The sequence below is a fragment of the Equus caballus genome, chromosome 15 (assembly GCF_041296265.1).
Source record: "Equus caballus isolate H_3958 breed thoroughbred chromosome 15, TB-T2T, whole genome shotgun sequence".
Lineage (NCBI taxonomy): Eukaryota > Metazoa > Chordata > Mammalia > Perissodactyla > Equidae > Equus > Equus caballus.
In genome coordinates, this window is record NC_091698.1 from 104,947,754 (window position 1) to 104,975,746 (window position 27,993).

General features: G+C 51.6%; 1 long non-coding RNA gene across 1 annotated transcript; it reads left to right on the plus strand.

The window, feature by feature from the left end:
- Positions 1-9,785: 9,785 nt before the first annotated feature.
- On the plus strand, positions 9,786-23,634 carry LOC102150943 (uncharacterized). Its single transcript, XR_001378512.3, has 4 exons — positions 9,786-10,402; positions 14,237-14,414; positions 15,592-15,675; positions 21,800-23,634. It is a non-coding gene; the product is annotated as an uncharacterized lncRNA (long non-coding RNA).
- Positions 23,635-27,993: the final 4,359 nt, after the last annotated feature.

Consider the following 27,993-nt stretch of genomic DNA (forward strand, 5'->3'; position numbering starts at 1 on the left):
AGACACTTCTGCCCTTGTCTACGGTGTGCCACCCCTCCGCCCTCCCTCCTTTTCCTCTCCACCTTCCTCCCTCCCCTCTCCTCCTTCATTCCTCTCTCCCTCCCTTCATCAACAGTATCCTCTCAGCCTCAGGCAAGGGCCTTGGGTCACGTTGGGTGCTGAAGGTGTGATGATGGATGTCACCAGTCCCATATGGGAAGCAGACGCTAATCACATTATCACACAAAGCTGTGTGGAAGGAGGCAGGGACAGGCTTCGCACGTCATGGAGGTCACGCTGTGTCCCTGAGCCAGGGACATTGGAACTAAGGGCTAAAGGAAGATTGTGGATCAGTTAGCATGAAAGGAGAGAGAAGAGTACCCTGCAGAGGGCAGTGTAGGGAAAGCACCCCGAGTACCCAGGACCCGCACGCGGTCAGTGTGGCTGGAGGAGGTGGGCCAAGATGAGAAGGAGGGCGGACCTGCGGCGGAAGGGATGGGAACCTTCAGAGTTTGTCTGTAATTTAAGAGGAAGAAGAGAAGGAGAGAGAGAAAGAGAGACAGAGAGATGGAGAGAGAGATAGGGAGAGAGAAGTTACGGCGGAGACTGGCTGGATTTTCCAATGGGTGCTCCCCTGGTAAGACTCTCCTAATGGGGCTGCTGAGTACTGACCTTGCCGTGTGCATTTGGAGTCTTATTTCCTTTCTTATCTGCGCTGGCTGATTTGAATCTTCTGAATGTCAATCTTCATAGGCTTACCGAGCTCCTGTTCCCACCTGCTCCCTCGCTAAAGCAAATGAGAGGAGAACCGGGCCTTGCCCTTTGTCTCTTGTCTCTGGATGCCCATGGGCCCTGGCTTTGACCCGTGCTGCTAGGAAGATCCCCAGGGTTGGTCCCTGCCTTGGAGTGCTGGCTAGGCCCTCTCTCCTCACTGTTTCCGGACCTCGCCTCCCTCAGAAATCTCCATTGGAGACTAATCAGCACGAGGGTTCCTTCCAGGTGTGCTGTCTGGGAGGGCAGGGGCTGGGGGGGAAGAGAGGGAGGTGGTGCCCAGAGCCCATCTAGCCAGGTCAGCCTGCCGTGACCCACCCCCACTTGAGCCCTGCGCCCTGCTTCTCGGCAGGCATCCCTGCTGAGCAGACCCCACTCCCCCAAAGCCAGGAAAGTGTTTCCCCTTCCACGTCAAGCAGAACTATACCACCTTCTTTTCAATATGTCTAAAATATTGTTGCCAGCTTATTGATCTTTAATTCCTACTTGGGAGGGTTTCTTCTGAAACCGAGATGGAGTGCTCTTACAAACAGGTGCAGGTGAGACCCGGCTCCCGCGCGCATTGAGAGCCCTGCTGTGAATGCTCCCTAGGTGTAAATAGCCAGCTCTCTGCTCCATCTTCTCCTGCTAAAGCCATTACTGCTCCAAGAGAGAAATTAAGTGCTCATCAGAATTGTGTCTAAATTTAGCAGATAATTTCAGAGCTTTAAACTAACGTTTTAAAAATGACCTCTGTAATTTTAGCAAGCAAAATGGATTCCATCAAACAATGGTGATTTTAAGAAGCAGGATTGATTTCGGCAAAACGAGTGGATTGGCGCCCTTAGGCAGCGGACGGCAGAGTGGGTGGATGCTCGAGCCTCACAAGGCACTGTGCTGCCTCGGGCAGGACGTGGGACGGAGCCCTGTGTGTAGCCCCCCTGCCACAGAGCAGAATTCGCCTCCTCGTGAATCTGAGCTCAGCGGACAGTTTGACAGGCATCCCGCGACGGGCCTGGCACACATCTGTCTCCCGTCCAGCCCTGCAGCCCCCACACTGCGGAGACCAGCTGCCCAGAGCTCCTGTTCTCAGCTGCGGGCATGTGAATCTGCCATGTGCTCACAGACCTAAAAAAGATCAGGCTGCTTTTACGTCTGTTAGAAGGAGGCTATGTTTTAAGATTATGGGGATATGTATTTAAAAGAATATAGTACTCACAGGCCAAGGATTTTTCCAGGATGCACTGCTGACTTACGGTCTTTCTTTCTTTCTTTTTCTTTTTGTGAGGAAGATTGGCCCTGAGCTAACATCTGGTGCCAAGCCTCCTCTTTTTGCCTGAGGAAGATTCTCCCTGAACCAACATCTGTGCTCATCTTCCTCTATTTTACATGCAGGATGCTGCCACAGCATGGCTTGATGAGCAGTGTGTAGGTCTGTGCCCAGGATCCAAACCTGCAACCTCAGGCCGCTGAAGCAGAGTGTGTGAACTTAACCACTAAACCACCTGGCCAGCCCCTGACTTCTGGTCTTTTTACATGTAGCTTTTGGAAACAGGACAAGCAGTTGGAGAAAGCAAAGGTCCCAGGTCTAGAAAACAGAATCCCAATCCTCTGCTTCTCTCATAGTTCCAGCCAACGTGGGAGCCCACTTCCAGACTTCTGCCCGGAAGTTACTCATATATCAAGACAGAAGCTGTGGTGGCTGCTTATCCATTTCATGGAGGAAATGGAAGAAGAGCTAAGAGACAGATTTGATCCTGTCCAGAATCTGCCTTCCAGCCCAGGACGTGGGGGAAGCAGTGGTGGAATACTGTTCTGATCCCACATGGCAAGCTGTTGGCAAGAGCCTGCCCAGCATTGCAAAATGCTCAGCTCTGTTTGGGGGGTGGTGCAGTTTACTTTTGTGGTGTGCTCTGAGTCAGGCGGAGTGTCTGGCTCCTGGGCCTCTCTCTGCCTTTTCGAGCCACTGCCCTCTCTGCAGAAGTCAGAGAGCATCGGTTTCCGCCCTCCTGAAAACAGATGAGCAGTTTGAGAGGAGCCCGGCCCTCACCTTGGCATCAGCACCCTCACCAGTCCTGAAGGCACATGTTGGGCATTGTTATGGGCTGAATTGTGACCCCCCCCTAATTCTTATATTGAAGCCCTAAACACCAGGAGCTCAGAATGGGACTGTGTTTGGAGACAGGGTCTTTAAAGAGGTGAGTAAGGTAAAATGAGGTCGCTAGAGTAGGTTCTAATCCAATAGGATGGGCGTCCTTGTGAGAATAGGAGATCAGGACACCGACACACAGAGGGACAACCACATGAGGACACAGGGAGAAGATGGCGTCTACAAGCCAAAGAGGGAGGGGGAGGCCTCAGGAGAAACCAACCCTGCCAGCTCCTTGATCTCAGAATTCCAGCCCCCGGAATTGTGAGAGAATCCAGGTCTGCTGTTTCAGCTGCTGTCCATGGGACTTTGTGATGGCAGCTCCGGCGTGGGCATCAGAGCTCCTGCCTCTGTCTGGATTCCTGACAGTGACAGTTTAGAAAGTAATGGCCCTGGGTTCCTTGACTCTCTTCCGGGACTGGGGGTCTGTGGTCTCTTGCCTTGCATCCAAGTGGGCTTGGGACCACTTTGATGGAGGAAGGGGAAGTGATGCCAGGTCACCCCGCAGCTGGGTGTCCTACCCCGGGTTTGGGGGTGCTTGCATGGCTTCTCCCCCTGGGACCCAGTGCTGGGATGGGAGGAACCTGGGCCACAGAGAGAGGCCACTCAGTCAACAGGCCCATGGAGGGACACTCTGTCAACAGGCCCATCGAGGTCAACTCTGGAGTCGTCCCAGCTCAGGTGCTCAACGTGAGTGAAGAATTCTCCAGAAAATTCCAGCTCCCTGCCATTCCGGTCACCCCCAGCTATTTGAGTCTCCTCATAAAAGGCCTGGACGTGAGGGAGCAGAGGCCAGCAACCCCTGCTGTGCCCAGTCCAAATTCCTGACCTGCAGAATCGTGAGCTTAATAAATTGGCAGTTGCTTTTCAGCATGAATTTCGGGGGCTTGTCACGTGGCAGTGGGGAACTGGGGCACCAACCCACCATGAGGGGCCTTGTCGTTCATTCATTCAGCAGGTTTTACTGAGCAAACAGTATTTGCCAGACGTTGCAGGAGATGCTGGGTTGCAAAGCCAAGTAGGTGTCATTGCCTGTAACACAGGGGCCAGGGAGTTGTCTCTGCAGTCTCTGGCCCATGTTCACCCCTTCCGAGTGCAGGCCACTTCGGGGGGGGGGGCCCTCCTTTTTGGGCTCCTCCTTCTCTGCCCACGTAACTTGGGCTGAGACCCACAGGCTAGCGAGTCCTCTCTGCCCCTCACCCCGCTCTCCAGCAGCCAGGCTGGACGCAACCTTTCTGAATGGCATGGCCCTTGGACCTCTCGACCCCTCCATCCACTGCTCACTTCCTGCAGGTCTCCTGGGCCTTGTGTACACCCCCTGGGCTCGAACAATCCAGTCCTGTGTTTTATTAGCACCACAGGCAGGCGTCTCATCCCCACGTCATAAGCAGAGCAGTGAGGAGGGTTCGGAGCTCTGGCTGTGGGGAGGAGTGAGGCTGTCATCTCCATAAGGGGGAAACGAGGGTCAAGGGTCGTGGAGAAAGCAGGGAGGGGGCCAGGGAGACAGAAGTGCTATGGGGCGCTGGTAAGGAATCTGAGTGTCATTCTGAGCGGAGGGCTGCATGCCCAGATCTCTGCTTTAGGGCGGCCCTTCCAGCTCCTGGGTGGAGAAGGAAGCCAGAGGGGTGCTGGTCGCATGTTACGAGGCTGTCGCTGGGCTGCTCAGTGAGGCTGTGGCTGGACTGGGTGGGGATAGGGGGCTAAGATCTGCTCTGGAGATGGACTCACCATAATTTGTTAGCAGGACGGCTAGGGGGGCAGTGACTCCACACTACCTGGTAAGCTGAGGAACCGAAGAAGAAGTGTTTTTGAGGTGTGAGGGTGGTCAACACAAGGATTCCCTTTTGGACACGTTATGCTTGAGCTGTCCTCGAGACTCTAAACGGGGATATTCAGTTGGTTTGGGCTTCTTGTGCCTAGAGTTCAGAAGAACATTCTAAACTGGGGAAAGTGGGTATCCTTGGTTTAGGGTCCTATTAGGGTACATGGTGGGCCTGAGAGTCATTTGGGGAGAAGTGACAGAGACGGACGGATGCCCTGTGCCACTTCTCAGAGTCTGCACCTCCATTCCCTGCGTGGTTGCCTTGGGGCTGCTGTCACAGGTGGCCACACGCCAGGCGGTTTAAAACAACAAACATTTATTCCCTCGCCATTCTGGAGGCAGAAGTCCAAGTTCAAGGTGCCGCAGGGCCCTGCTCCCTCAGAGGCTCTAGGGAGGCTCCTTCCTGCCTCTCCCAGCTTCTGGGGAGCCAGGCATCCTAGGCTTGTGGCCGCATCACCCCAATCTCTGCCTCAGTCTTCACACAGCTTCTCCTCTGCACGTCCAATCTCCCGGCGCTTCTCTTTTCTAAGGCCGCTTGTGAGTGGGTTTTGGGCCTGCCCTCATAATCTAGGGTAATCTCCACATCAGGGCCCTTCATCACACTTGCAAAGGCCCTTTCTCCTTGTGCGGTCACATCCACAGGTTCTGGGAGTGAGAGATGCTGTCTTTGGGAACCATTCTTCAGTCCATGCAACGCGGAGGCCTGGGGAAGCCATCCTTTAGAACAAAAAGCTTCATCTTGGGGTAAGAGTCCCTCTTGGAATTGCGTCCCTAGACTGAAGAAACTGGACTGGACCTCCTGGCTGTCTGACCATAGGCCTGTCACCTGGTTATCAGAGCCTCAGTTTACTCATCCACGGAGTGGGGATGACACTGTCCCTTACTCCCGGCTTGTTGTCTGGGTTTCATGAGAGCCTGCATGTAAGTGTTTGGCAGACCCCTGGCACACACTAAGCACGATGATGGCAAGCCCACCTGGGGTATCTGAGGTGACCTCCAGCCTTCCACCAGGGATCCGCTCAGGTGGGGAAAGGGGCTGGAGATTTGAGGCCAGGCCATGTCCTGAGGAGCTGTGGGAGGGGACAGCCTGCTGCCTCCCTGTGCTAATGAGCCCGCGGCGGGGCTGCCTGGCGCTGGCAGGCGGGCCCTCCTGGTGGCGGGGGGAGAGCTGTGAAGCTGCCCTGAGCTGAGCCTGGCTTTCTGTTCTCATCTTTCCATGGCAACGAGAGAGAGGGGGCCGGGATGTGGCGTCTCCCGGGGGAGCGTGGGCGCTGCTGTCTGCAGGCAGCCGGCTGGAAGGAAAAACCCGAGATCGGCAGCCCTGAGTGCAGCCCGTGCCTGACACGTGGCCCTCGCGGCAACGCAGGAAGTGCCTGTCCTCAGGTCACCGCAGGCCACATCGCCTTTCCAGTGTCTCAGAAGAGGAAACTAGAACAGAGAGGTCAAGGAGCTTGCCCACAAGCACACAGCTAGTTAGGTTTGGGACTGACACAGAGGGCTTCTAGCTGGTGGCAGCCAGCCCTCAGGGAGCTCATAGCCTTCCTGCAGGACCCTTGGCTTGAGTTCACTTGGCTCTGCAGAGAGGGGTCGTTGGGCCGAAGTGCAGGACCGGGCTCTATCTGATATGGAGAAAGGAGTGTGCACACCACACGATTTTAGGAAACCCTGGAATTCTGGGGACATCTGCCCAGCCTGAGTTCATTTTGGGTTCTGCCAGTTTGTCTTTTATTAGGGAGCTATGAAAGTGTGCAAGTAGTCTGTCCAGAGGGCATTTGAAACGCTCGCAGTGTCGCAAACCACAACTGAAAGGAAGGGATGAGAGAGGAAAATATGCAACAACAGAGACTGCAGACCCTTGGCGGCAGCAGGCAGCAGGTCCGGTTCCCCTGCTGGGCTGTCCCCTCTGACTGGCTGTCCATCGCTGACAAACCCCAGCCCCCGGGTCCCCTCCCAACCGCCCGAGATGGAGCAGCTCTCTGGCCACAGGGCTTCTTGGATTGATCCCAAATAAGCTTTCAGGCTCTCTCCACTCAGATTCCTAATTCCCCTCACTTGGACTCCACAGAAAAAGGAATTTCCCTCTTTCCTGCGAAAGCACCTTGGACATGGGAGATGCCTCACGTGCCGCCCTGTGAGCCTTCCCTGCCGAGCGGCTGAGGACAGGGACCTTGCACCTGGTGTCAGGGGCCGACCCCAAGGTCTGGGTGCTTTCTGGGGTGTCCTACTTGCCCCTTGGGCTCAAGGTAACCCAGGAAGTTGACACTGGAGGTCAGGTGAGTGTTGCCCACGCAGGATGTAGCTTCCAGGGTTGGCAAGGAAGGGAAAGAAATGCCCAGAAGGTGAGATGTTATGTCAAGAGGAGAAACCCTGTGATCTGGAGACCCAGGGGCTGGGGTCCCCTCCCAGCAACTCAGGATGCCCGCGGTGGTGTTTCCGAAAGGGGCGCTCCTTTCTGTATGACCGTCTTCGGTGCTGCTGGCTGGTCAGTTGTGAGGCGCACGTCACTGGTGCACGGCTTTGTTTTTAGAAAGTTCTGTTACTATGATGCTGAAATCTGCTTGCCCATGCGAGTGTCCTGGAGCCTTCCCTGGTGGGCAGCCCTGGCTTGGCCCTGGGCCTCACGGGCGCGCTGCCCAGGCCGCGGGGGGCGGTGCTCCTCTTGTGGGGTCCAGGGTTCCAGCTGGGCTCAGTCAGAGGGGCTGCAGGGAAGCTGTCCCAGCCGAGGGCAAGAAAACCACATGTGCTGAGTGCCCCCTGCACGTGGGCTTCGTTCCTCCTTCTTTTAAAGAAGGTCTCATCCTACTTCTGAGCTGTCTCAGCTTCATGAAATGCACCTGAGCTTGTAATAATCTGAAGCCTGAAGCCTGGGTAGGTTTTTCTTAAAACTCCATCTGCTCTTTAATTAGTGAAGATTCCTCCAAGATTTTCACATTAATGGCTCATCAATCTTAGTTTTGGCTGTTGGCTTCTGTGTGAGTACTGGTCCTCTGGCTGGGATGGCGGCATGTGGGGCCCGCAGGCAAGTCGGAATCACTGAGGGCTCCCTCACGGCCCTGCCCAGTGGGCTCAGCCCAAGCTTTTACATCAGGAGGCACGAAAGCTGCCCGGTTTCCATGTCCAGCTTTCCCCACCCTGCTGCATGGTTGCCGTCAGAGCCGTTGGAGTGGACCCGCCAAGAGGGTGCGAGGTCGGGTCACGGAAGGTGGGTCTGGACCAGGGCAACACTGGCCTCGCCCCCCGCCCCTCAGGGTGTCATCTCTTGCAGGAGAACCCCAAATACCACGGTTCCCCAGTGACAGGGGGACAGGGACACAGTCTCACCAACCTTGTGTTTTCAGTTGTTTTTAAGTTAATAATTATTTAAAGCAAAGTAATACATACACATAGTTTAGAAAATCAGTTGTAAGTGTTGGGACAATGTTGGTTCCCACTCCTAGAGGGACCTGGAGAGGAATGTCCCAGGGACACGGTCCTGAGTGCTGTCTCCCTCACTCTCTCCTCTCTGAAGGGATGATAGACTTATTCAGCTGGTACCTCCGTCCTGCCCTCCTCTTTCCCCCGGGACCCTGTCTCTTTCAGGAAGCACGCTGTGGTTGGTTTCCGCGTGCTGTGAATTTCGTAGGAACAGGTCATTATGTGGGGCCTGGGGTCTCCCAGGCTGCTCCTCTAAGTTGGGTTTCAGAATCAGAAGCCCATTGTCCCCTCCTGGTCCTTTTCCTCCAGCCTGTCCCATGTCAGCACTTGGTGGGAGGGAGGGTGCTGGGTGCTGGGCTTCCTCGAGCAGCCCCCACGTGTCAAACGGCTGCTCGCAAAACAGCAGTTTCTGTGCCCCGTCATTTCCAGCCTATTTTAGACTTTTTTTGGGTATTTATCTTTATCTTCTGCTAACACACTCTTGGTCATTAGATGTCATCGAATGGGAAGTGGTCTCTGGAAGGATAACGTGGTCGAAGAGGGCTTGCCCCCCGACGCCTTCTCTCTCCCCTCCTCGATGCAGTGACATGTGGTTGGGTGACAGAGTCGTGTGCCTGTCACCCCATGAGCTCAGGGTGCTCTGCCATGCTCTGCCCTGTGTGGCTCCGAGTGTCCATGAAGATTGTCAACTGACTGTTTCTAGAGGCAGATCTGCTGGTGAGTTGGCCGTCCTTAGGGGACACTCCCAAACACCAGTATCTGGAACTCCTTCTTCTAAGAACATCTGATTTCTTCAGGGACTGGCTTTGCATGGTGCCTGGGAGGGTTAGCGGGGTACAGGGCTCTTCAGGGTGCAGACTGTCACCTGCGCCCCTCCCAGCCCTGAGCCTGGCTCCCGCCCTCCCCTCTGCTGGTGTTTCTGAGGCCGGAGCCCCCGGTGCAGTTCCTGCAGAGGGTCCCCTGAAGGCCCACCTGTGAAGCAGGAGAAGGGAGGTTTGGGAGGGGAGCAGTTTCCTGGTGGTGCTGGATGAGACTGGAGGGTCAAGAGCCCTGCTCTGTCGTCACTGCTCCTACTTCCTCGTCGCACGTTCCCTCCCAGCCTGCTCCTGCAGCTCCTGGCCCAGCTTTCCACTGGGGCTGTCAGGTCAACACACCATCGGCCTCCGTGTCGTCACTCTCAGCGTCGTGTCTGTTCTGCCTGACGTTTCAGCATCCTCCTCCCTTCAGAACACGTGCACGCACACACAAGTGCTTGAGCTTTCAAAAGTTGTGCAATTGAACCGTTTTCCTCTCCCTTTCATCGGCCTGCCTCCCACCCCCGCTCTGGGCCACCGTTCCTGCCGAATTCTTTGTGCATCCAGACACAGGTCATCTTCATGTAAGCACGTGTGTTTGTATAATCGTTTTTTATTTCCCACAAACTGTTGCATACTAGAGAAATGAACTTATCCTGAAATTTTTAAAATTCAAAAATATGTCTTAGCCATCGATGCATGTAAGTGTAGATAAAGCCGCCTCATATGTTGACGGTTGTGTACACTCCCACTGTGGGACTGTCCCACCGCAGCCTCGACCGCCCCTGTGGACGGGCGGGCAGCGGGTCCGACTCTGTGACGACACAGCGCTGTGGTGCGTGCGCTTGGCCAAGTCATCTCTCGCCCACGGGAGTGTGCCTGCTGCTCGGCTTCTCAGCCATGTCCTTGTTGAAGCAGGAGAGAGGTGCCCTCTAAATGTTTGCAAGCGTCGCCAAACTGCTGCGTGGGTCTGCGCTCTGACCGGGAAAGTGGACGGGTCCTATTTTTTCTCACTTTTTTTTTTTCTCACTTTTTGATCTGTGATGGGTGTGATAGATTGTTTCAGTCTCATCCATGTCTCCCCCTCGAGCAGGCCTTCCTTCCGCAGAGGCTGGAACAGGAACTGCATTGCTCACGTCCCTCGCCCCTGGTTTCCGGATGCCGGGTGGGTCTGACAGTTTGCCTCTCATCAGAGTCGGAGCGAGAAGGGTGAGGCCCCTCCTTGCGGCTCGGCCACTTCCCGCAGGGCGCACGGCAGCAGGCGTGCGGGTTCGCGCAGTCCCACTCTGCTCCAGTCGCTGGTCCTTTTGTGGTGATGGCAGCAGCAGCCTCCTGGGTGAGCCCGGCACCTGGGGGCCAGTTTCTAGGCCGTGCTCTGGTGGACGTTCCTAGAGGCCCAGCCTGGAGCCCTCTTCTCCAGGGTCCAGCATGTCGTGAGCTCCTCCTCCTCCTTCTTAAATTGCTGATGTGAGTGTTTCCTGCAGCTAAACCCCGGTTAGTATCACATGTTCACCACTTGTGCGTGTGTGTGTGTAATGTGCATTCTGATTTTTTATAACAGCTTTATCAAGGTATTATTCACATAATGTTCACCTTTGTACAATTCAGTGGATTTTAGCATATACACAGGGTGGTGAACTCCCACCAGCATCTAATTTTAGAATCTTTTTATCACCCTGAAAAGAAACCCCGTACCCATGACAGCAATTCCTCATCTTCCCTACCCCCGCCCCCCGCAGCTCCTGGCAAGCGCTGATCTGCTTTCTGTCTCTGTGGATTTGCCTGTTCTGGACTTTTCATATAAATGGAATCATATAACATGTGGTCTTTTGTGAGTGGCTTCTCTCACTCAGCATAATATTTTCAAGGTCATCCGTGTTGCAGCGTGGATGGGCGCTTCGTTCCTTTTTATGGCTGCATCGTATTCCGTTGTGTGGATAGTCCCCATTCCGTTTCTCCATTCATTTGGTGGTTTCCACATTTTGCCTATCATGAATGCTGCTGCTGTGAATATTCATGTATAAGCTTTTGCGTGGACAAACGTTTTCATTCTCTCGGGTGTACACCTAGGTGTGGAATTGCCGGGCCGTATGGCAACAATGTTGAATCATTTGAAGAACCACCAGACAGTTTTTTCCAAAGCAGCTGCACAATTTTGCTGCCTCCACAGCAGTGTGTGAGGGCTCTGATTTCTCCGCATCCTCACTAACACTTGTCATTTTCTGCCTTTTTATTAGAGCCGTCCTCGTGGAGTGAAGTGTTACCTCCTTGGGGTTTGATTTTCACTTCCATGATCACTGAGGATTTTGAGCATCTTTTCTTCCGCTTACTTGACATGTGTATATCTTGTTTGGAAAAATGTCTGTTCAAATCCTTTGCCAGTTTTCAATTGGGCTATCCACTGTTTTATTGTTGAATTGCTTTCTGATTTTTATAAGGTGTGTATTTCTCTTCTAGCAGCTACTCTTTAATGTACCTTAATAGAAAATACTTATCTTCTATTTCTTTGATCAAATCAATTGTTTCCTACTATAAACAATGAAATGACTACAGTATATTTTCAAAATATTTTTCCTCTCTTCTACTTCTTATCATTGTCACATTCTTATTTGCTTGTTTTTCTTGGTATTTACCATTATATCTTTAATATACTTTTGTCTCTGTTACTGGATTTATCTACTCTAAATGGTAACTTCTGACTCTCCATCTATCACAAAATAAAGCAAAAGAGAAAATCAGTGTACCTACTCCTCCAGCCAAAGCATATTAGATAACTTGATTTATCTTTTCATATTTTTCTCCCATATACTGCACATAACACACAACATATTTTCATGATTTATTTATGAAAATAGTATTAATACATAGTTTCAATCTCTTGTTTTCTCACTCAAAATAATTTGTGGAAATCCTTTTACATTTTCGAGAACAGCTAATTATTTTTAATGGCCTTATCGTGGTGATGGTGCAGGCCCACCACGTAGTTTCCCGCTTTGCTCTAATTGATGAACATTCACTTTACTGCTAGTTCTTGGTCAAAACAACTATAATGAGAACGTGTGCACATTATTAAATCATCTGAAAAACATTTGTGGCTGGATATGTCCTTATATGGTGGTCCTTTTATTTCTATTGGTGCTTTTGAGAGGGTCCCCAATAAATAGTAGCTTTCTTCCTCATCTAGATTCTAAACACATTTAAAACATAAGAAAATAGTTACGGAGGTAAAAATCACCTTTATTACTTGTAGCAGCTAAATTGGAGGGTGTGACATTAGATCTCTGCCAAGGTGGGCTTCCCCTGGAGGCCAGCGATCAGGCTGCCTTCAGGTCCCATCATGGTGACAGGGGCCTTGCTCAGGCGAGGGGAGCCCCAAAGCAGCCTCACTCCTATGAAGAGTGGGTGGAGCTGAGCCCAGTGCCTGGTTGTCCGTCCTCATATCCTGGAGCCGTCTCCCCAGGCTGCAAGGGTAGAGAGAACCAGAGTTGTGAGGTCGCAGTGCGTGCTCAGGGCACCCTCTCCACATGGACAGCAGGTCTAGGAAACACCGTGTCCCTTTGCATTGTTCTTGGGAGAGAATCCTGACAAGGAATTGTAGGACAGGGAGTAAGTATTTATGTGCCAATCCACATCGTCTCCACCAGCGATGTTGTGTGTCTGTCACAGTGAGGACTATGCTCCTCCCAATTTGGTTTGTGATGAGAGTGAGGTGGTGTCTTCTTGTTGCCACCATTGCCCATTTTCTGAGGTACTGGTGGTCTTGGAGTCTTTCTCTCCCTGAGGCATCCCTTTGCCTGGCTTCCTCACTGGCCAGTCCTTTTCAGTGTCCCTGCTGGGATCCTTGACCCTCTCTGCTGCTTTCTCCTCTGCTTGACCTCGGACACTGGACATCCCTGCACCTCTTCCCAGCACCCTCTAATTTCTTTTTGTAAACTCTCCTCGGTGGCTGGTCCTGTCAATGGCTTCGTGTCCTCTGTGACCCCTGGTCCAAACTCCCTCCTCAATGCACAGTCGGCTACTGGGCACCTCCACATGGGCTCTGACAGGCATTTCAGTCCCACTTGGCCAGGACAGAATTCTTTTTCCTCCTCTACCCAGTGTGTTCCCGAGTCTTCTCCATCTTAGCAAATGGCACCCTCATGCATCCAGTTTCTGAAGCCAAAATATTGTGTTTTCCAAGCTGCCTCTCTTCACCCCACACACCATTTCACAGAGACAGCTTCTGACTTCCTTCCAAAATGCCCCAAAAACCCATTTCCTCTCTCAAAGGCTGCCACCACCACCACCACAGGAGGCTAAGCCACTGTCATGTGACTGCTGGACTATTATAAATGCCTCCAAATTGCTCGTTCTTGACATTCCTCCTGGCTGTCCCGAACGTCTGCCTCCCTGTCCAGAAGCTGAGAGTGCAGCTAGTGAGCCAGCCCCAAAGGCACAGCACGGTCCCCTGGGCCACAGGTGTCAGGCTGCACCTTGGGGGTGGAGGAGGGTGGGAGCAAACATGGAACGGGCACAGTTGGCGATACCGTTCCTGGAGTTGCTGCTTCTAAGCTTGGCTTTGAGGCTCCTGGTTAACAGTCAGTCACCCTGATCCTTTCAGCAAGTGCTTTTCCAGGTGGCAGCAGCTGGAGTTGTTCCGGGCTGCTCACCATTGGAGCCCCGGGCCGCTCGCCATTGGAGCCCCGGGCCATCCTGGCGTTCCCACAGCCCGGTCACCCCTACACTCCATTCTTAGACAACAATCCTTTAGAACACAGCGAGGCCACATTATCACTCTTCTCCTGTCCCACCTAGTATAAAATTTGGCCTGCTCACCCCGGTTTACAAAGCCCGCGTGGCCTGGTCTCACCCATGGCTCTGTGCCATAGTCATCTTCTTGAAAGTTACTTACGCATTTAGCGAAAATGTGTTGAGACCCTCCTGGCTGCTGGGCCTGGATGAGGCCCCCGAGCCCACGGGGCATGCTCTCCCTTCGCCTTCTCGGATCTTCACTTCGTCCTCCTGCTTCCTGGATGAGTCTCCTCCCAGATTCCCACGCAGCTGGCTTCCTCTGTCCATCTGATCTTGACCCAAACGTCCCCTTCCTGGAGAGGACTTTCGTGACCACCCATCTAAGAAAAAAACCAAGACGCCCCTTGGGGCCTGGGGCCCGGCCCTGCTCTGACCGTGCCTGGCTGACCGTGGCGTATCTGCTTTCTGCCCTGAATCTGTTTCCCACACATCCCTCTCTTTGAATTCTCTACTCAGCATTCGCACCATCTATGCTTTTCCCATCATGGTTTATGCAAGCATTTATTTGCTTGTTTATTATCTAATTTTCCCAACTAGGATCTAAGCTCGGGGACAGCAGGGCCTGTCTCTGCTCACCACGACACGATCAGCCCAGAGAGTGGTGCCCGGAAGACCGCAGGGCTGGCTTCTGTGAGAACCCCTCAGCGTTGCTCCCGTGCCTCGTCCGGCGGCTCCCAGCTGCTGGCTCCAGGGCCGAGCCTCCGTGGCCTCCAAGGTAGATGGCTGGGCTCACTTGGCAGCTCGACCTTGTCTGTGGTGCTTAACTTTCCCTCTTGTCTCTTCTGCCAGTCATGCAAACTTCCTCCACTAGTCTGCATCTTCCAGAAATTCCTTGAGATCTCTTGTCCACTGATGTCTCTCTCTCCCTCCCTTCCCTTTGTGTTATTGCTTTACACATTTTCAAAGACTCCTTTATGATTTCAGTGAAGTTTTGAGGAAGAGAGATCAATGCCTCTTCCTTGTCAAACTGGAGTCCTAATGCCTTTGCTCGTGGGAGGTAGCAGTTCAAAGGCAGAAAGTGAAGGCCCTGGTCATACGGCCAGAGCAGAACTGGGTCTCAGGTCTCTACAGTCCTTGTCACTGTCACCACCCCCATGCTCCCAACTTAGTTTATGTTCTGGGTAATGCTCTAGAGTCTCCTGCTCCATGTACACAGTGTGTGGCCAGGAGGCCACAGGACTCATCCCAGTGCAGTCAGTAATTTCGTCCTCCAAGTAAAGCTGTCACGCTCAGAGGCTCCGTGGACCTCGAGGCTCCTGGGCAGGGTGAGAGGGTGGCCACGGAGCACGCAGGAGCAGCCCCTTCTCATGTGCTTTCAGGTCTGGGCTCTCCCACCCACTAGCTACTCAGAAACGAGAACTGAGGTCAGAGGTACTTTGAGGATATCCATGTGTCGTTGTTACTATTCAATTATAAATTCCACATGTTGGGAAGAAAGGAAGTACGGAAAGGGTGAATTTCACTCCCAAAGAATCTGTCTTGGAAATCTAACATCAGCCTGCGCCTCTTCCTGATTCTCCAGCAGTGACAAGGGACGCTCCCCACCCTGAGGCCCCAGGTCATGCTCACTGGTGGCTGGACTGCTGTCCCAATGATTTTCAGTCACCTTAGTTTGGAATCTGTGGTGTGGGGCATTGACCAGCACCTTCTGGGAGGAGCCCTCTCTCCCCACTTCCCTGTTTCCTGATGCAGCTGGTCCTCAGCTCTTAGAGGAAGCCTAAGGCTCTGTTCTCAACCCTCTTTCCAGCTGGGCTGCAGCCATGGGGAGGAGCAGGGCAGCCTAAGTATTTGTTTCCCGAGGTCACGGGGTGGCCACAGGCGCTGCAGGAAGCCACGGACAGCCAGGGTCCTGTGCACACCTCTCCCGCCTTGACCAAGTCGTGTTGTACTAGGAATCCACAGCAGTGGAGCTTTGCTGACAGCTAATGAAGAGGATTGAGAAGCCACTGTGGCAGCATCATGCTGAGTCCTGCTTGGTGAGTAATCACTGTCCTACGTTATGAAAAAGGTTATCAATCCATTTAATCCCCTGGGCCCCAATCACCTGGCTTAGGTCTGAATACAGGTTGACCCTCAATTCTTACTTGGATGTAGAAGAGGAGGTCATTTTCTCTTGGCTAGTCAGACTCTTGCAGATGAAATAATAAAAAGTCTTCTTAGGAATACGACTCTACACACAATTGAAATTGAGTGTAACAAACACATTGGAAGACATGAGCAGGAAAATTCCACTCTTCTGGGAAAGGAACAGCACCCAGTCTCCACCAGCAGCACTCTGTCTTCCATCAGTAGCACCCAATCTCCACCAGCAGCACCCATTCTTCCATCAGCAGCACTCTGTCTTCCATCAGTAGCACCCAATCTCCACCAGCAGCACCCAGTCTCCACCAGCAGCACTCTGTCTTCCATCAGTAGCACCCAATCTCCACCAGCAGCACCCAGTCTCCACCAGCAGCATCCAGTCTCCACCAGCAGCACCCAGTCTCCACCAGCAGCACTCTGTCTTCCATCAGTAGCACTCAATCTCCACCAGCAGCACCCAGTCTCCACCAGCAGCACCCAGTCTCCACCAGCAGCATCCAGTCTCCACCAGCAGCACCCATTCTTCCATCAGCAGCACCCAGTCTCCACCAGCAGCACCCATTCTTCCATCAGCAGCACCCAGTCTCCATCAGCAGCACCCAGTCTCCACCAGCAGCACCCAGTCTCCACCAGCAGCACCCAGTCTTCCGTCAGCAGCACCCAGTCTCCACCAGCAGCACCCATTCTTCCATCAGCAGCACCCAGTCTCCATCAGTAGCACCCAATCTCCACCAGCAGCACCCAGTCTCCACCAGCAGCACTCTGTCTTCCATCAGTAGCACCCAATCTCCACCAGCAGCACCCAGTCTCCACCAGCAGCATCCAGTCTCCACCAGCAGCACCCAGTCTCCACCAGCAGCACTCTGTCTTCCATCAGTAGCACCCAATCTCCACCAGCAGCACCCAGTCTCCACCAGCAGCACCCAGTCTCCACCAGCAGCATCCAGTCTCCACCAGCAGCACCCAGTCTCCACCAGCAGCACTCTGTCTTCCATCAGTAGCACTCAATCTCCACCAGCAGCACCCAGTCTCCACCAGCAGCACCCAGTCTCCACCAGCAGCACCCAGTCTCCATCAGCAGCACTCAGTTTTCCATCAGCAGCACCCAGTCTCCATCAGACCAAGATGGACAGTGGTTGAACTGAAGAGCCACTGAAACAGAGACTTTGGTTGTTCTTCATTAGAGTGCACAGCTCCACTTCAATGTTTAAATTAGTCAGATATTTGAAAGCAAGGTGTTTTACTGGAGATTGGAAGTGTTTGGAGCTGGTGGACACTGCCTCCACAGAGACTGCCTGAGGACACGAGGCGGGAGAGAAGGGAGCTGGGTTGGGAGACCTTGGGAGGCAGGTCATTTGTGTGAAGGTGTTTCAGCTGCCAGAGCTGCGAGGAGGGGGCTCTCCAGGGGTGCTGTGGGTGGAGTGAGGCTCTTCCAAGGGTCCTGGAGCAGATGGTGATGCTGCAGAAAGGAGGTTTGATGAACTCGTTTCCAGCGCCCCTTCCAACCCTGAAATTAATAAAAACAGGTCCCCTCTGGGAGTCGGCTCCAAATCGGATGCGTAGGATCGCCACCCACTTCTCGTCCCTGGGCAATGACCAGAGAACAAGGCCCCTCATCAGCATCTCCTCAACGGGCATGGCAGTTAATAAATAACGGTCAGGTCTCTCACCCTCCAATTCGTCAAAAACTCTGCGAACAAGTTAATTTTATTAATTCTTTTTGTCCTGTATAACCTCTTATGAGTGTTGTGTGCCAAAGAGGGAACACAGCGAGAACCGGGTTTATAGGTCGTTTTTGGAGTCTTTGTAGCCACAAGCATTTGAGGTTCTTGAGGACAGAGGAAGGTGTGCGTTTGTCTTTATGTCTCCACCTCCTGACAGGGGCCCGTAGTCGGTGGTTATTAGTCAAAATTCCTTAAATCCTGACCAGAGCGATTCTTTCCATGAGCCCAGGTCCGGGAGTTCACAGCCTCAGGCTCGGTGTCCGTACTCGGCAGGACTCAGTTCTGTCCGTATGTAATCAGAGCCTGATTTTATTTGTCCTAAAACAACTCCATTTGGGTTTCAAAGAACGCCTCTGTGTTCCAGAGTCTCATTAGTCTTGGTCACTTAGTTGGCTTGAACACATTCCCTCTCGTTCTTTATCTGCCGAGCAACTGCAAGACCCTCAGATAGGGAGTGGACTCTTTTCAATCTAATTCAGTCCAAATTAACAGTTGGGCATGTTTTAGTCACTATTGCTGTGTGATAAATTAGTCCAAAACTTAGTGGCTTAAAAGAAAAAGCTTGCTGGGTCTCCCAATTTCTGTGGGTCAGGAAGCCGGGCACGGCTCAGCTGGTCCTCTCTGGGGGGGTCTCTGTGGGTCACAGTCAGGTGTCAGCAGGCTGCAGTCGTCCCAGGCAAGGCTGAGGGGCCACCCTCGTCCCGGCTCCCTCACGTGACTAGGGGCAGGCCTCCTGTCCGGCGGAGGCTGCCCGAGCTCCCATGCTGTGTGAGCCTCTCCATGGCTGCTCACAAGATGGTTCCCTGGTGCCAGGGCTCTGATAGCCACAGGGAGCTGGTGACCAAAATCATCAACTTTTGTGACCTAACCTCAGAAGTGACATCCAACCACTTTTTGCTCTGTCGTAGTTATGATAAAAGAGTCGATAGGTCCCGCCCGCAGGCAGGGCCAGGGGACCACGCAGGACGTGACGCCAGGACATGGTAGAGGAGTCTCAGAGACTGCCCACCAGGAGCCCTGCTAGCCATGGGAGTCGCAAAGATGAGTAAGATGCCGTTCCCGGCCTCAGGGATGTTATCATTTAGTACGAGAAGCAGATATATAAACAGACTCACTTTGGCATAGTATTTAAGTCAAATAATTTTAAAAGGTATAATGGTAGCTCAGAGTGAGATGATTCAACTCTCTTGACAAAGGGTGGGGAGAGGGAAGGCAAGGAAGGCTTCCTGGAGGAGGTGAAGGAACTGGTATTTAAAGAACAAATATCACTCCCCAACCCTAGACAGAGTTTACCGGGACCAAGTTGTGTTGAGAACTGGCTCAGCTGGCAGCCCCAGAGTTCACAGTGCTCCTTTCCCTCTGGGAAATGTCTGCATTTCTCATCTAAATGCCCCCAAGAAATGGTTGAGAATGAGTACAGCAGAGCACCATGCTCTCCTCCAGTGGCAATATTAATATTAAAAGTACATAACAGCAGCGTTTCAACATTGGGACCCAGTCAGCCTGCATTATACTCTTGCCGAAATAGCCTTGTAAACATCAAATTTCGAGAAAGTGAAGGAAATTATGTTAATCATATTCCTAAGAGCACTCGAGCATGAGGGCTGTTTATTGAAAATATTGACAGGAAGAAAACAGCCTGTTGGAGTGAGCATCCCTTCGGGCTTCCCCGGGAGTCACTGGGGGAATTTGAAAGGTCCCCGCTTGACGCTGGGCAGGCTGATGGAGGAAGGGGGGCCGGCAGCTTGGTGCGGGGTCAGGACATGAAGGGCCTGCAGTGAGATCTCCATCTTCAGACCTGGAGGGATCCCCTACCCCCCCAGGGCCGGTCGGGGCCTCAGGGCTGGTGGCCGTCTCCCTGCCCGGCACGTGGGTGAGCAGCGGCACGGCCAAGAAGGAAGGGGCTGCCCAGATGCCCTCAGGTGGGCCTTCCTGGCAGCAGGTGTCCAGGGCTCACCCGCACCTGTGGGGAGGCCACCCGATTGGAGCCCTGGGTCCCCTGGGCTTCCGCCTCGCCCCAGCCTTCCACTGCAGTGTTCACCAGCAGGCATCCTCTTGGACCCCGCTCCCTGGGTGCCAGGATGGCATCATCTTATCTCTGATTTTCTGAGTCTAGGATGGTGCATGGTTCAGAGTGCTTACCCGTCACAATTCACTGAAAATAGCATCTAATTGGGCAAGTCATCGGTAGGCCATCTCAACTCTATAAGAGGGAGAAGAAAGAGAACATTCCAGAATACAGAGCTACACTTCTGTCCCTCCATCTGTTGACAGAGTTGCTGCTGTTGGAGGTGAGTGTACAGCTCTGAGGACAGGCTCCGATCAGCTGCCTGCGCTGGCCTGGGCTTTGTGATCCTGGACTCACATCCCTGATCTGCGGGGATGGAGATGACGAAGCCACATGCCACAGCATGTGGAAGGGATTTATTGTGCTCTTCATGCCCAGGCTCGATGAGCGCCTGCACGAGGAGGGTCAGGGATGGGGAGCCGTCATTACTACCTTGCTGCAGCACCCGGTACATAATTTAACCCTGTCCTGGTTTCAATGAGTCTTAAGAAAAGCCGACTTGAACTGAATTAAGTGTAGATGCGGTCCAGGAGCAGCAGGTGGGACCAGACCCAGGAAAGTAACAGGAAGGTGCCCGGACAGATGACCTCCCAGCCGCGTCGTCTCTCATCTCTTGCTGCTTCCTCCTGTCTGTCTGTCTGTCTCTCCCTGCGGACTGGCCACTTCCGACGTTCTGCAGGTGTGGCTGAAGAAGGCTGCCCCATGGCTTGGCAGTCACCAGGCCCCATAAAAGGACCTAGAGAGAGAATCTGAAGTGGCCCCACTTGGCCAGACTTGCCCTTCCTGGTCCAAACAGCAGGGCTGGGGCCACGGGTCATTGGCACAGAAGTGTCTCTGAGACTCGTCTCTCTGGATGAGGGAGAGCAGCTCTCAGAAAGGGGCACCGCTATGCCCAGAAGACGTGGCTACACACTCGAACGTTACCCCGTTTATTGTGATTTATCAGGACGCCTTCGCTCCCCTTTGAGTTAGGGAAACAGACTCAGAAAGGCCTGCTGTTATTTTGGGGTTTGGGGGTTATATGTAATTTGTGTTTTCTTCTTCATGCTTTTTATTCTGTTTTCTAAAATTTTTGCCATGAGCAAATATGGCTTTTATAAAAATAAAACTTTATCAAGGTGCTTAGCTTCCCTCAGTCACAGCTCCTCTGGGAGTTCTTGGAGGTGACAGATACGGCGGGCCACCCACTCAGTGCTGGTGACTTTGGGAGGGCTGATTGGGGTGGTGATGATGGAGGTGGGCGAGTGGCCCCCGGTTGGGGGAATAAGTGTCTATCAGCACAGTCTGGCTCTATCTTGGTTGCAGCATTCAGCTGAGGCCTTTCTATGGGTAAATCATTATGACTTGTTTAAAAATACCCTATTCGAACCCATAAAATGCCCGATATTTACATTCGGTTAAAAATAGCTTCTTTATTAAAAAGGAACTTAAAAAAATTCCCTGAAAGTTTTTAAGAAATCTATAAAGGGAAGACACTTGCAGAAGTGGTTAATTATATACTTCTGTAAAGCTGTTGGGGCGTGTTTATTATTTTGTTTTTGGAATTAGATGTGAAATTCGTGAATGAGAACAATGGCAGCTGACAAAAGCATCAGGAAGGAAGTCAGCACAAATTGAGGGCTAACAACCTGTAAAGAAGAAGATCGTGCAGAAGGACAGGCTGGTCCTGGGCTGGGTCTGGGTGAGCCCCTCCTTGGAGGGAAGCGAAGGGGATATAACCTGATCGTGGACACAGTTATGGTGTCGAGGTTCCAGTGCCCGCTGACCCATGTAGGAACTCTGCTCCCTGCACAATTTCCCCAGAATATTTTATTTTCTTTGATGTTCCCAGAGGTGTCTCACCTGAAATAACAGGTCTAGGGACCTGCACTGGTAGCTGCTTCCTTCTTCCACTCTCCGCTGCGTCAGGCACCCCTGCCTTCAGGAAGTGCCCCTTCACCAACTCTACTAGGCTTGAAGGGGTGGCTCCTTTTGTGGCCACCTCTGCCACTCCACCTGGATGTCACTGGACTAGCCTGGCACTACGTCTCTGCGAGGCACCTGCCTGCTTGTCCTGGCGTCTCTGCTGTGCTGGCTGGTGCCCCTGGCGTGCACAAGCTCTCAGGCTGCGAGAACCAAGGATGCTTGGTGATAAACTGCAGGAGGCGGGCATTCCTCTCCTCGATCTCACAGAGATGGAGCGGGCTGGCTTTCTGTTTTTAATTCTATTTTCTCTCCCCATCCTAGGACTCGTGTTTTGGCCTGTGAGACTCTGTTCCTGGAGATAAACAACAATGTCATGTAACTCATCCACTTGAACTCCGTCTTCTCCCAGCCCGAGCTCTCTCCCCGGAGGTGGCTCAGCTCCTCACGCAGTGGAGTTGGGCAGGCCCCCTTGCCTTTGCTCAGCGTGCCCAGAGACGTGTGATCCCAGGGCCAGTGTGGCTTCCACTCCCCCTGCCTCGTCCCATGTCTCTGGGCTCTGCTGGGGGCTGCCCCCGACTCCACTCCAAGTGTGGGCCTCCACGCTCTGTGAGCCATGCATGCGTCTAAACCCAAGACCTGTCTAGTGCTTCCTGAGCACCTGCTGCCCACGGGTGCTGTTTCTGTCACTTTTATATTGGCTGCCTCAACCATATTCTCACAATGGGGCCTATATTTTTGTTATTGGGGAAATAAGATTCAGAGTGATTAAGTTATCAAGTTTGTAGACTGAGTAGTGTGGTCCCTGCAGTGTGGACAGAGACTCAGGATCCCCGTCAGCACGGTCAGCTCAGATCCCCAAGCCCTTTCTCCCCAGCGCCAGCCCATCCCAGGAAAGGCACCACCAGCCACCCGAGTCCTCCAACCAGAGGCTTCACTCTTTCCCTCGCCCCCTCACCGGGGCCACCTGCAGGTCCCATTGGCTCCACCTCCTAAGGATGCTCCATCCTCCTGAGTCTCCTGCTCTCCCGCCTCCACCTAAAACGAGTTAGGATCCGCCCACGCTCCACGGCTGTCTAGTCTGTGAAGTAACTTTTCCATTTCTGCTCATTGGAGCAATCCTTCAATAACGTAAGTGAGATTGTGTTACTTCTCTGCCTCAACTTCTCCATGACTCTCCCCATTGCGCCCACGATGAAACCTGAGCCCTGATGCCTGCTTCTTCTGGCTCTTCCCAGCTTGACTCTTGTCTCACCCCACTCTCCTCGCAGCTCCTGGGCTGAGCTGCTGGGGACTCCTTTCTGTGTCCCAAATACCCCAATCTTTCTCCCAATTCCCGGCTTTTTCCTCTGTTGCTCCTTCCTGGAATTTTCTTCTTCCAGCTTGTCACGTGGCTGTATAATTATCTGTTTGCCTTGAGCAAATGTCCCTCCCAGAGGCCTTCCCTGACCACACCACTCTCAGTCGTCTCCCGTCTGCCCTCCCCCTCCCCCTGGCTGGGATATTAGAAGCTTCTTGCTTGCAAATTACAAAACCACAACCCGAAATGGCTTAAGGAAAATGGGAATTCACTGCTCCTGTAATGGGGGAGTCAGAGAAGGACTCTTCAGACACTCCCTTCTCCATCTCTCAGCTGGTCCCTCGGCCCTGGCCTGATCTCCTCCTGTTTCAGGGGTCATTCTCCATGTGCTCAGGACCCAGGGCAGTCAGTAGCTTCAGGTTTACGTTGCCCCTCTTTAGCTACTGGTATAAACAGCGACTCTTTTCCTGGTCTCCTAAGGAAAGGTCCCAGGTAGGAACTGCATTGACCTGGCTGCGGCCTGGGTTATCCTGGAACTGAGTTCCATGGATGAAATGACGCTGAGCTCTGACTGGTCAGCACAGGTCATTTGCTCACCCCCAGAGCTCAGTGCGGGCAGCTCTGCCCCCTCATCCGCAGGGACTAAGAACGCAAGAGGGATGGGTCTCCAAAGGGAAAATGACAAGACTGGTGGATTGATGCTGGGCGTGAGAAACTGGGTACTCACAGCGTCGGTCTCTATGTCAGTACCCTGTTTATCTTCGCATGAGGCAAAATAGTCTGCCATTTTCCCTTATTTGTTTTATTTGTTAGTATCTCCCACTGGAACATAAGCTCAATAAAACAGGGGTCTTGATTTTATTTTTGAAAGCCCTGTGGGATGTGGTTGACAACAAACGCCTGTTGAGTGAATGAATAATGGAAGAAATGCAGAATTTGAACTAGGACTCAAACCCAAGTTCTTCGACCCCAGGTTTGCTCCTCTTCCTCTCTCATCTCACTTCTCTGTTCTTAAACTCACCAACTCATATGCTCCCTCTGGGTTTGCAGTTACCATAAAGGTGCCCGTGTGTCCTGGCGTCAATGAACATGGCCTGCCGTTGGTCTGTGGGTCACCAAGAGAAGAGCTGATGGAGGGTTGGTTCTCTCCATCCTCTCCACGTAGAACAGTGGTGAACGCAGAAGTCGCTAGTCTGGGTTTGAATGATTAAGTGGATGAATTCGATCCAGGAGCTTTCGTCTCGTCATTTTCCGTAGTGATACCACAAAGCGTCGTAGAGCCCCTAACTTTGTTTACTCAGTCTCCACTTCACCACCGGCAAAACACTAATATTGATTTACCTGTCTCATAAGGCTGTTGGAATATTCATTAAGCTCTTCTCTGCATCATGAAAATATTCTTTTCCACCTGTGATTAGATTACGGGAAGACTCTGTCTCCCGATTTGGCTGAACAACGCTGGCAGAGATTTCTGGCTGTTTGTCAAAGGTCGTGTTTCTTTGTCTTGGACGCACAACTGGACGACTCCCCAGCCTCTCTTGCAATGAGGTGCGGCATTGTGACTTAATGTCAGTGCCTGGATGTGAGCACAGGTGCAGGGGCCGCTGCTGGGCCTGGCCCAAGGAGAGCTCCATGCATGTCCCCCAAGCATGTCCCCCATCCTCCCGCTGACGTGGAGATAGGTCTCAAGCAACGTGGGGGCCCCTTATTGGAGATGGAGTCTGCTCAGCCTGAGCCCCCGAATGACCGTGTCCTGCTGGCCTCTTGGCTCTCCAAGTCCTGTTACACGGTGAGGAGTGAGCGTCCGCTGTGGGAGATCCATTGCACTTCTGCTGGTTTGTTTGTTGTGTTGAGTAGTTCCTGACTTCGTTCCCTGATGCCCAGTGATCTGATGAGGAGACTCCAGTGAAATCTCAGTCTTCTGATTTGTTTTTTTGGGTTTTTTTTGAGGAAGATTGGCCCTGAGCTAACATCTGTTGCCAATTTTCCTCTTTTTGTTTGAGGAAGATTGTTCCTGAGCTAGCATCTGTGCCAATCTTCCTCCACTTTATATATGGGACACCGCCACAGAGTGGCCTGAAGAGCGATGTGTAGATCCACGCCTGGGATCCGAACCTGCAAAACCCAGGCCACCGAAGCGGAGTGTGTGAACTTAGCCACTATGCCACCAGGCCAGCCCCTCAATCTTCTGATTTTTGTTAAAGAGAAGTGATAAAAAGTAGTGCCTAGAGGCTAATTGAATGAACAGAAATATGGAAATAAATATCATGGCTATTTCCAGATGTCAACTAGAGTGAGATGATACATACATACAACATCTATTCATTTACTTGTACAATATGGATCTATATTGTCATGTATATATAAATATATAAGATTATATAACATTCCAACTTAATTTCAGAGGCTGGAATCTAAGAAGACCCCATTATCAAGCAACATTGTACTTCAAAAACTAGCACCTTATCTTTGAAGCTGGGCTCAGCATTTTCCAACACAATTAATTGCAATAACAGCATAAAAGATGATAAAAACTAAAATATTCTTAGAAAAAGTGGTGTTATGTGATAATTAAACAAACTAATTAAGAACGTTTAGGGCCTCAATTTTTGATTCCTGCTCCCAAAGATTGAAAGAGAGGGCGAGTGGCATCTGAGGGGCCTGAAGTGCTGTTTAGGTCACGTGTGGGGACAGCCAGGATCCCCTCCTCCACTGTCCACAACTTCATCCTGTCTGGGGTCCTGTCCTCTGGGACGGCGTTGGCGCAGCCTTGGGTCTCCTTAAGCCCTCCTTGGCAGGGAGGACCTGAAAGAGATGACACGTTCTTTGTGACAAGCTCAGGGCTGCATTTGGGCATCCCGAAGTATTCAGCGAATGGAAACTGGAGGTGTGATAGATTGAGAACAGGCTCCCTGGAGAAACAGGACCAGTAAAGCACACGTATAAGGAGTCAGCTCACCCAGTTACAGAGGCTGGCAGGGCCACTCTGCAAGGTGGGCCAGCAGCCTGAAGACCACATGAGAGCCAAGGTTGCGATAAAGTCCGAAGGTGTCTGCTGGAGAACTCTCTCTTACTTGGGGGAGGGTTGGTTGGTCTTTTTCTTCAATTCAGGATTTTAACAAATTGGCTGAGGCCCGCCCACATTGGGGAGAACAATCTGATTTACTCAGTCTTTCGATTTAAATATTAGTCTCGATTTAAATGTTAATCCAAAAATACCCTTGTAGAAACACCCAGAATAATGTTTGTCCAAATATCTGAACACCCTTTGCTCAGTCAAGCTGACACATAAAATTAACTCTCTCAAGGGAACAGTAAACTTTTTCAATAAAGGATCAGATAGTAAATATTCTAGGTTTGAGGACATTTGGTCTCTGTCTCAATTATTCAGTTCTTATGTTGGAGTGTGAAAACTGCCACTGACAACACATAAACAAATGAGCAGAGCTGTGTTCCAATAAAACTTTATTTGTATGAACAAGTGGGGAGCCATAGTTTGCCAACTCTTGATATAGATAAATAGCTACCATTAGTTGAGAACCTAGAATGTTCTCTAAGTACTGTCCATGTATAAATTGATGTAATCCTTTAAAAAATTCTCTGGGAAAATTCAGGCATAGGCACAGTTGAGTATCCTGCAAGGTTATTGGCTAGTTAGTGGTAGAAATAGTTATTGGCTAGTTAGTGGTAGAATTAGTCTCCAACCCAGGCACAATGATTCCGTAATCCTTACTCAACAAGACTCACCGCCTCCTTTGGGATGCTCTGTTCTTGCACAGATGATTGGGGAAGCTCAGGCCAGTGCGAGGCGTCCAGTCCCCTCCCATTTTCCTCCCGTGCTCTGACGTTGGGCCATTGCAGGATTGGTAGTGTCACCCACTTTTTTAGGAGCTGATTCTCTTCTTTAGAGCCCTAAGGCAATAGATGTAGTAACTTTATTTTTGTAAATATTTCTCCACATTTGGTGTAAAGAAAGGGTATTGATGCTCACTGTGTGCCAGGAGTGCCAGTCCCTGTGCTCGTAACCCCGCACTTGTTAAGTCAGTTAGTGCTCACCAACCTCTCTGTGATGGTATCGACCCCATTTGTTTCCAGACAGAAAACAGGCTCAGGGAGAATAAGTGGTATTTTCAAGGTCATATTCTTCGTAAGTGGTGCAGGTGGATTCAGCCTAAAGCACATGTGTCTGTAGGACAAGAGCTTTCTCTAGGCTGTCTCTCTGGAGTGGACACCGGGCTGTTAAAATTAACCAGAGCTCTAAGAAAGTTTTACCTCGATGTCACTGAAGAGTCTTTGGGTTTGTTTTACCAATTGCTATTCTCATCTCGAAGCAATGACCTTGATCATTATTGTGACTATTTTCACCAACATCGCTCAGAAACCAGTGATTTCTAGTGGGGTCATCCATTGTCACATTGGGAAGCATTACAGCAAATGCCCCTGTCAAGGGATAAGTCATCACTTGCATTTTGGGTTCCACTAGTTGGCAGAGGAAAAATTACAAAAAAAAAAATGGATGAAACATTCTTGAGATTTTGTTTTTCAGAATCCGTCCTTAGAACTCATATATTGAGCAATTCTTTCCAAATGCAAAATATCTCTGGCATCTGAATCCTCAAAAGTGACAAAGAACAAGATGTTAAAATTCCCAACACGATTTTTATTTTGATCAGATGTGAACTGAGCCTAAGAAGTATGACAGATGCTGGTCACCATGTAAAAATGCGAGGGCCCCTGTGCCCTGGGCTTCCATCCCAGGTGGATGGAGAACATGGCAGGAAAGAACATTCTGTGCATGGACCAGAGGCTGTGCAAGGAACTTGCAGATGTGACCAAGGATGCTGAGGGACAGCTCCCTGCAGGCAGGTGCTTCCTGGTACCACAAATGAATGGACATCTGTACAGTGTTTCATAGTGCAATGTGGCAGCCTGTCTTCACTTCCCAGAAACCTACATCCATGTATTTTACAGATGGGGCAACTGAGGACAGAGAGATGAACTGACTCTCATATGTCCATATAGCAACTAAATTCTTGGCCCAGGATTTAAGCCTGTGTTTGGACAGCATTTTTTTTACCTTTTCTTGACAATTTTAAAACTCTGTCAGATCTTCTCACTGTCCTCGTAAAATTGTTGTCAACGTCAATACAAGGCTTGGGGCTAGAGGACTGAATGAGTCAAGAAGGTAAAACAGGACCATTAGGTGGGACTGTCAGGT